Below are 10,728 nucleotides of genomic sequence, written 5' to 3'. Positions count from 1 at the left end.
TAGTAAATCATAATTTTTACTGTTATATTAGTAAATCATCTTTTTACTGAACTGTTATATTAGTAAATCATCATTTTAACTGTAATATAAGTAAATCATAATTTTAACTGTTATATTAGTAAATCATCATTTTAACTGTTATATTAGTAAATCATCATTTTACTGAACTGTTATATTAGTAAATCATCATTTTAACTGTTATATTAGTAAATCATAATTTTACTGAACTGTTATATTAGTAAATCATTATTTTAAGTGTTATATTAGTGAATCATCATTTTAACTGTTATATTAGTAAATCATCATTTTACTGAACTGTTATATTAGTAAATCATCATTTTAACTGCTATATTAGTAAATCATCATTTTACTGAACTGTTATATTAGTAAATCATCATTTTAACTGTTATATTAGTAATCATCATTTTAACTGTTATATTAGTAAATCATAATTTTACTGAACTGTTATATTAGTAAATCATCATTTTAACTGTTATATTAGTGAATCATCATTTTAACTGTTATATTACTAAATCATCATTTTAACTGTTATATTAGTAAATCATCATTTAATGAACTGTTATATAAATAAATCGTTATTTTACTGAACTGTTATATTAGTAAATCATAATTTTACTGAACTGTTATATTAGTAAATCATCATTTTAACTGTTATATTAGTAAATCATCTTTTTACTGAACTGTTATATTAGTAAATCATCATTTTAACTGTTATATAAGTAAATCATAATTTTAACTGTTATTTTAGTAAATCATCATTTTAACTGTTATATTAGTAAATCATCATTTTACTGAACTGTTATATTAGTAAATCATCATTTTAACCGTTATATTAGTAAATCATTATTTTAACTGTTATATTATTAAATCATCATTTTACTGAACTGTTATATTAGTAAATCATCATTTTAACTGTTATATTAGTAAATCATAATTTTAACTGTTATATTAGTAAATCATCATTTTAACTGTTATATTAGTAAATCATAATTTTAACTATTATATTAGTAAATCATCATTTTACTGAACCGTTATATTAGTAAACCATCATTTTAACTGTTATATTAGTAAATCATATTTTTACTGAACTATTATATTAGTAAATCATCATTTTACTGAACTGTTATATTAGTAAATCATCATTTAATGAACTGTAATATTAGTAAATCATCATTTACTGAACTGTTATATTAGTAAATCATCATTTAATGAACTGTTATATAAATAAATCGTTATTTTACTGAACTGTTATATTAGTAAATCATAATTTTACTGAACTGTTATATTAGTAAATCATCATTTTAACTGTTATATTAGTAAATCATCTTTTTACTGAACTGTTATATTAGTAAATCATCATTTTAACTGTTATATAAGTAAATCATAATTTTAACTGTTATTTTAGTAAATCATCATTTTAACTGTTATATTAGTAAATCATCATTTTACTGAACTGTTATATTAGTAAATCATCATTTTAACCGTTATATTAGTAAATCATTATTTTAACTGTTATATTATTAAATCATCATTTTACTGAACTGTTATATTAGTAAATCATCATTTTAACTGTTATATTAGTAAATCATAATTTTAACTGTTATATTAGTAAATCATCATTTTAACTGTTATATTAGTAAATCATAATTTTAACTATTATATTAGTAAATCATCATTTTACTGAACCGTTATATTAGTAAACCATCATTTTAACTGTTATATTAGTAAATCATATTTTTACTGAACTATTATATTAGTAAATCATCATTTTACTGAACTGTTATATTAGTAAATCATCATTTAATGAACTGTAATATTAGTAAATCATCATTTACTGAACTGTTATATTAGTAAATCATCATTTTACTGAACTGTTATATTAGTAAATCATCATTTACTGAACTGTTATATTAGTAAATCATCATTTTACTGAACTGTTATATTAGTAAATCATCATTTACTGAACTGTTATATTAGTAAATCATCATTTTAACTGTTATATTAGTATATCATTATTTTAACTGTTAAATCAGTAAATCGTCATTTTAACTGTTATATTAGTAAATCATCATTTTACTGAACTGTTATATTTGTAAATCATCATTTACTGAACTGTAATATTAGTAAATCATCATTTTACTGAACTGTTATATTAGTGAATCATCATTTACTAAACTGTTATATTAGTAAATCATCATTTAATGAACTGTTGTATAAGAAAATCGTTATTTTACTGAACTGTTTTATTAGTAAATCATAATTTTACTGAACTGTTATATTAGTAAATCATCATTTTAACTGTTATATTAGTAAATCATCATTTTAACTGTTATATTAGTAAATCATCATTTTACTTAGCTGTTATATTAGTAAATCATCATTTTAACTGTTATATTAGTAAGTCATCATTTACTGAACTGTTATATTACTAAATCATCATTTTACTGAGCTGTTATATTAGTAAATCATCATTTACTGAACTGTTATATTAGTAAATCTGTCATGAGCTCTCTCTCTCTGCCTGGCAACTCACTAATTGTACTCATCAGCTTCACCTGTCTCTGCTCTGCTCCCGTTTACCTGCCAGCTGCAGTGCATTTCCCACTCACCACCTCCAGCATAAAGAGTCCTGCTTTTCAGCTCGGCCTTGTCAGACCGTCTGCGAAGTTGCTTCCGTATCGTGCTTCACTGGCTTTACTCCCTGACTCCTGTACAACCCGGACCTGCCTGTAAACCTGCCTGATCTTCTGCCCCGGAAAACCCGACCTGCCTTCGCCCCTGAACCTGCCTGATCTTCTGCCCTGGTAAACCCGACCTGTCTTCGCCTCTGAACCTGCCTGATCGTCTGCCCCGGAAAACCCGACCTGCCTTCGCCCCTGAACCTGCCTGATCTTCTGCCCTGGTAAACCCGACCTGTCTTCGCCCCTGAACCTGCCTGATCGTCTGCCCTGGAAAACCCGACCTGCCTTCTCCTCTGGACCTGTATGATCTTCTGCCCCGGTAAACCGACCTGCCTTTCTGCCTGACTACGATCACTGCCTCACCCTGAACTGCACTCCCTTTCCCTCTCTGGAACCCTCAATAAAACTCTTAAAACGTGACGCACTTGTGGTCCTCATCTGTCTGGTCCGTGACAGTACGGTCTGACCCGCATGGACCCAGCGCACGACACACCCAGCATGGAACCACCGACTGCCATGCAGTGCCTCGAACGTGCAGAGGGAGCGATTCAACAGATGGCTGGAGACATCTCATCGTTGATTCAGCTCGGTCACCAACAACAGCATATCCAACAGCAGCAGCAACAACAGCTAGCCCAGGTCCTGCAAATGCTCACAAACCTGACCTCTCCGCCTGCTCATGACCCCTCCCCAGCTACACCTGCAACTGCACCTGCTCTGTCTGCGCCTTCTCTCCTCTCTGCCCCAGCACCTCTTCAGCATTCGATTGTTCCAGACCCCAACGCTCCAGCTCCCTGTGCGCCTGAGCCAAGGATCGGCAACCCAGAACGTTTCGATGGCACCCCGGCTCATGTACGGGCATTCTTAACCAGCTGCCGGATCCAGTTCTCGCTATAGCCAAGGACCTTCGCCACAGAGGGGGCCAAAGTGGGGTACGTCATTACACACCTGACGGGCCGGGCTCGACTGTGGGGAACCGCTGAGTTTGACCGGTAGACCCCAGCTTGTGCTTCCTTCGATGCCTTCGTCGAGGAGATGTTAATGGTGTTCGACCTGGGCTCATCAACAGCGGAGGCGTCCAGGGAACTGATGACCATCCGCCAAGGGAACCGGACTATGGCGGACTACTCCATTGATTTCCGAACCCTGGCAAGGCGCAGCTCATGGAACGGGGCCGCACTAGTGGATAACTTCCTTCACAGCCTGGCGGATTATGTGAAGGATGAACTCGTCTCGCATGACCAACCCTCAACACTCGATGAGGCCATCGCCCTTGCCGTTCGTATCGACCGTCGGATCCAGACACGTCGACGGGAGAAGGGACGCTCCACCCAGCCGTCTGTCCGCACTCTGAGTAATTCGGCTGCTCGGCCACCCTCTTCAGTCACTCCCCAGAGCCAGCTCGACCCGCCAGAACCCATGGAGATTGGCCGTGCCTCTCTCACTCCTGCAGAGCGCCAGCGTCGCCTCTCGTCCAACCTCTGCCTGTACTGTGGGGCCAATGGTCATCGTGTCGCCACCTGTCCAGTAAAAGCCGGAGCTCATCGGATGTAGGAGGGATCCGGTTGAGCTCGATGATCACCCAACCCTCCACCAGCCGTAAGCCCCTGTTTCAAGTTCGACTTGTCCTCTCCGAAACCACCCATACTTTAGCAGCCCTGGTGGACTCCGGTGCCGAGGCTAACATCATGGACATCGAGCTGGCCCATCAGTTGGGGCTGGAGAGTCAACATCTGCCCTGTCCTGTCCCAGCCCGAGCTCTGGATGGCCATCTCCTTGGCACAGTCACCAGCGTCACTGCCCCCATCTCAATGTTGCTCTCAGGTAACCACCATGAAACTATCCGTTTTCACCTGCTCCGCTCCCCAGGCCAACCCCTCATCCTGGGTTACCCATGGCTTCGCCAGCATAAACCCCACCTTGACTGGACGACTGGGACAATCACTGAGTGGGGAAAGGACTGCCACCGGACCTGTTTGCGCTCTGCCATGCTACCCTCCTGTTCGGTACCCACCGATTCTGTCCCTGACCTCTCTAACGCCCCCACATCGGCCCTACGACTGTGCCATAGACCTCCGTCCAGGCACCACTCCCAGTCGGCGGCCCGGTCGACACCTGTTCCAGTCGGCGGCCCGGTCGACACCTGTTCCAGTCGGCGGCCCGGTCGACACCTGTTCCAGTCGGCGGCCCGGTCGACACCTGTTCCAGTCGGCGGCCCGGCCGACACCTGTTCCAGTCGGCGGCCCGGCCGACACCTGTTCCAGTCGGCGGCCCGGCCGGCACCTGTTCCAGTCGGCGGCCCGGCCGGCACCACTCCCAGTCGGCGGCCTATGCTCGACAATGTCGCCGTACCTGGTCTCAGGCCCGTGCCACACTCCTCAGATCTGCCACCAGCTACGCCATCGGGGCCAACCGCCGGAGGACTCCGGCACCGACCTACCAGGTGGGCCAGAAGGTGTGGTTGTTGGCCAAGGACCTGCCACTCAGAGTTGAGTCACGAAAGCTGGCTCCACGGTTCCTTGGTCCATTCCCCATCCAGAGGATCATCAGTGCAACTGCTGTCCGGCTCCAACTACCCAGGCCCATGAGAGTGCACCCCACATTTCATGTCTCCAAGATAAAGCCAGTTCACGAGAGCCCGCTGGTTCCGGCTGCACCCCCTCCTCCTCCTCCTCCGCGTCTCGTAGACGGAGGTCTGGTCTACTCCGTCCGGCGACTGCTTCAGTCCAGGCGACGGGGCAGAGGAATTCAGTACCTGGTGGACTGGGCAGGTTACGGCCCAGAGGAGAGGACCTGGGTGCCTGCCAGACGGATTGTGGATCGGACTCTCATCTCCGAGTTCCATCGTCAGCATCCTGACCAACCCTCTGTCCGTCGTGGCCGCCCAAGGGGCCCCCAACATGTTACCTGCCCGACACCTGACGCTGGGCCGGACCCGGCATCTGACCTGGATTCTGACCAATCAGAGGAATTCTGACCCTCCTCCGGCTCCCCCTTCCGCCCGCCCGGCTTGGTGATGCTTCTTGGGGACTTCTGGGGCCTTCCCTTAGGGGGGGGGGGGGGGTTCTGTCATGAGCTCTCTCTCTCTCTGCTTGGCAACTCACTAATTGTACTCATCAGCTTCACCTGTCTCTGCTCTGCTCCCGTTTACCTGCCAGCTGCAGTGCATTTCCCACTCACCACCTCCAGCATAAAGAGTCCTGCTTTTCAGCTCGGCCTTGTCAGACCGTCTGCGAAGTTGCTTCCGTATCGTGCTTCACTGGCTTTACTCCCTGACTCCTGTACAACCAGGGCCTGCCTGTAAACCTGCCTGATCTTCTGCCCCGGAAAACCCGACCTGCCTTCGCCCCTGAACCTGCCTGATCTTCTGCCCTGGTAAACCCGACCTGTCTTCGCCCCTGAACCTGCCTGATCTTCTGCCCCGGAAAACCCGACCTGCCTTCGCCCCTGAACCTGCCTGATCGTCTGCCCTGGAAAACCCGACCTGCCTTCTCCTCTGGACCTGTATGATCTTCTACCCCGGTAAACCGACCTGCCTTTCTGCCTGACTACGATCACTGCCTCACCCTGAACTGCACTCCCTTTCCCTCTCTGGAACCCTCAATAAAACTCTTAAAACGTGACGCATTTGTGGTCCTCATCTGTCTGGTCCGTGACAAAATCATCATTTTACTGAACCGTTATATCAGTAAATCATCATTTTAACTGTTATATTAGTAAATCATCATTTTACTGAGCTGTTATATTAGTAAATCATCATTTTAACTGTTATATTAGTAAATCATCATTTTAACTGTTATATTAGTAAATCATCATTTTACTGAGCTGTTATATTAGTAAATCATCATTTTACTGAGCTGTTATATTAGTAAATCATCATTTTAACTGTTATATTAGTAAATCATCATTTTAACTGTTATATTAGTAAATCATCATTTACTGAACTGTTATATTAGTAAATCATCATTTTACTGAGCTGTTATATTAGTAAATCATTATTTTAACTCTTATATTAGTAAATCATCATTTTAACTGTTATATTAGTAAATCATAATTTTAACTTTTATATTAGTAAATCATCATTTTACTGAACCGTTATATTAGTAAATCATCATTTTAACTGTTATATTAGTAAATCATCTTTTTACTGAACTATTATATTAGTAAATCATCATTTTAACTGTTATATTAGTAAATCATCATTTTAACTGTTATATTAGTAAATCATCATTTTACTGAACTGTTATATTAGTAAATCATCATTTTAACTGTTATATTAGTAAATCATCATTTTACTGAACTGTTATATTAGTAAATCATCATTTACTGAACTGTAATATTAGTAAATCATCATTTTACTGAACTGTTATATTAGTAAATCATCATTTAATGAACTGTTATATAAGTAAATTGTTATTTTACTGAACTGTTATATTAGTAAATCATCATTTTAACTGTTATATTAGTAAATCGTCATTTTACTGAGCTGTTATATCAGTAAATAATCATTTTAACTGTTGTATTAGTAAATCATAATTTTAACTGTTATGTTAGTAAATCATCATTTTACCGAACTGTTATATTAGTAAATCATCATTTTAACTGTTATATTAGTAAATCATTATCTTAACTGTTATATTAGTAAATCATAATTTTACTGAACCGTTAGATTAGTAAATCATAATTTTTACTGAACTTTTATATTAGTAAATCATCATTTTAACTGTTATATTAGTAAATCATCATTTTAACTGTTATATTAGTAAATCATCATTTAACTGTTATATTAGTAAATCATCATTTTAACTGTTATATTAGTAAATCATCATTTTACTGAACTGTTATATTAGTAAATCATTATTTTAACTGTTATATTAGTAAATCATTATTTTAACTGTTATACTATTAAATCATCATTTTACTGAACTGTTATATTAGTAAATCATCATTTTAACTGTTATATTAGTAAATCATCATTTTAACTGTTATATTAGTAAATCATCATTTTAACTGTTATATTAGTAAATCATCATTTTACTGAACCGTTATATTAGTAAATCATCATTTTAACTCCTATATTAGTATATCATTATTTTAACTGTTAAATCAGCAAATCGTCATTTTAACTGTTATATTAGTAAATCATCATTTTACTGAACTGTATATTAGTAAATCATCATTTACTGAACTGTTATATTAGTAAATCAACATTTTAACTGTTATATTAGTAAATCATCATTTTACTGAGCTGTTATATTACTAAATCATCATTTTACTGAACCGTTATATTAGTAAATCATCATTTTAACTGTTATATTAGTAAATCATTATTTTACTGAACTGTTATATTAGTAAATCATTTTACTGAAACGTTATATTAGTAAATCAGCCTTTTAACTGTTATATATGTGTAAATCATTATTTTAACTTTTATATTATTAAATCATAATTTTACTGAACTGTTATATTAGTAAATCATCATTTTAACTGTTATATTAGTAAATCATAATTTTAATTGTTATATTAGTAAATCATCATTTTACTTAACTGTTATATTAGTAAATCATCATTTTAACTGTTATATTAGTAAATCATCATTTACTGAACTGTTATATTAGTAAATCGTCATTTTAACTGTTATATAAGTAAATCATCATTTTAACTGTTATATTAGTAAATCATCATTTTAACTGTTATATTAGTAAATCATAGTTTTAACTGTTGTATTAGTAAATCATCATTTTACTGAACCGTTATATTAGTAAATCATCATTTTAACTGTTATATTAGTAAATCATCTTTTTACTGAACTATTATATTAGTAAATCATCATTTTAACTGTTATATTAGTAAATCATCATTTTAACTGTTATATTAGTAAATCATCATTTTACTGAACTGTTATATTAGTAAATCATCATTTTAACTGTTATATAAGTTAATCATCATTTACTGAACTGTTATATTAGTAAATCATCATTTTACTGAACTGTTATATTAGTAAATCATCATTTTAACTGTTATATTAGTATATCATTATTTTAACTGTTAAATCAGTAAAACGTCATTTTAACTGTTATATTAGTAAATCATCATTTTACTGAGCTGTTATATTAGTAAATCATCATTTTAACTGTTATATTAGTAAATCATCATTTTAACTGTTATATAAGTAAATCATCATTTTAACTGTTATAATAGTAAATCATAATTTTACTGAACTGTTATAGTAGTAAATCATCATTTTACTGAACCGTTATATTAGTAAATCATCATTTTAACTGTTATATTAGTAAATCATAATTTTACTGAACTGTTATATTAGTAAATCATCATTTTACTGAAACGTTATATTAGTAAATCAGCCTTTTAACTGTTATATATGTGTAAATCATTATTTTAATTATTATATTAGTAAATCATCATTTTACTGAACTGTTATATTATTAAATCATCATTTTACTGAACTGTTATATTAGTAAATCATCATTTTAACTGTTATCATATTAAATCATCATTTTACTGAACTTTTATATTAGTAAATAATCATTTACTGAACTGTAATATTATTAAATCATCATTTTACTGAACTGTTATATTAGTGAATCATCATTTACTGAACTGTTATATTAGTAAATCATCATTTACTGAACTTTTATATTAGTAAATCATAATTTTACTTAACTTTTATATTAGTAAATCATCATTTTAACTGTTATATTAGTAAATCATCATTTTAACTGTGATATTAGTAAATCATCATTTCACTGAACTGTTATATTAGTAAATCATCATTTACTGAACTGTTATATTAGTAAATCATCATTTTAACTGTTATATTAGTAAATCATCATTTTAACTGTTATATTAGTAAATCATCATTTTAATGAACTGTTATATTAGTAAATCATCATTTACTGAACTGTTATATTAGTATATCATTATTTTAACTGTTAAATCAGTAAATCGTCATTTTAACTGTTATATTAGTATATCATTATTTTAACTGTTAAATCAGTAAATCGTCATTTTAACTGTTATATTAGTAAATCATCATTTTAACTGTTATATTAGTAAATCATCATTCACTGAACTGTAATATTAGTAAATCATCATTTTACTGAACTGTTATATTAGTAAATCATCATTTACTGAACTGTTATATTAGTAAATCATCATTCACTGAACTGTTATATTAGTAAATCGTAATTTTACTGAACTGTTATATTAGTAAATCATCATTTGAACTGTTATATTAGTAAATCATTTCAACTGTTATATTAGTAAATCATCATTTTACTTAGCTGTTATATTAGTAAATCATAATTTTAACTGTTATATTAGTAAATCATCATTTTACTGAGCTGTTATATTAGTAAATCATCATTTTAACTGTTATATTAGTAAATCATCATTTTACCAAACTGTTATATTAGTAAATCATAATTTTAACTGTTATATTAGTTAATGATCATTTACTGAACTGTTATATTAGTAAATCATCATTTTACTGAACTGTTATATTAGTAAATCATCATTTACTGAACTGTTATATTAGTAAATCATCATTTTAACTGTTATATTAGTATATCATTATTTTAACTGTTAAATCAGTAAATCGTCATTTTAACTGTTATATTAGTAAATCATCATTTTAACTGTTATATTAGTAAATCATCATTTACTGAACTGTAATATTAGTAAATCATCATTTTACTGAACTGTTATATTAGTAAATCATCATTTACTGAACTGTTATATTAGTAAATCATCATTTAATGAACTGTTATAAAAGTAAATCGTTATTTTACTGAACTGTTATATTAGTAAATCATAATTTTACTGAACTGTTATATTAGTAAATCATCATTTTAACTGTTATATTAGTGAATCATCATTTTAACTGTTATATTAGTAAATCATCATTTACTGAACTGTAATATTAGTAAATCATCATTTTACTGAACTGTTATATTAGTAAATCATCATTTAATGAACTGTTATATAAGTAAATCGTTATTTTACT

This window comes from Echiichthys vipera (assembly GCF_963691815.1).
Source record: "Echiichthys vipera genome assembly, chromosome: 5".
Lineage (NCBI taxonomy): Eukaryota > Metazoa > Chordata > Actinopteri > Perciformes > Trachinidae > Echiichthys > Echiichthys vipera.
The sequence above is the reverse complement of the archived record's forward strand: the minus strand, read 5'-3'. Positions refer to the sequence as shown.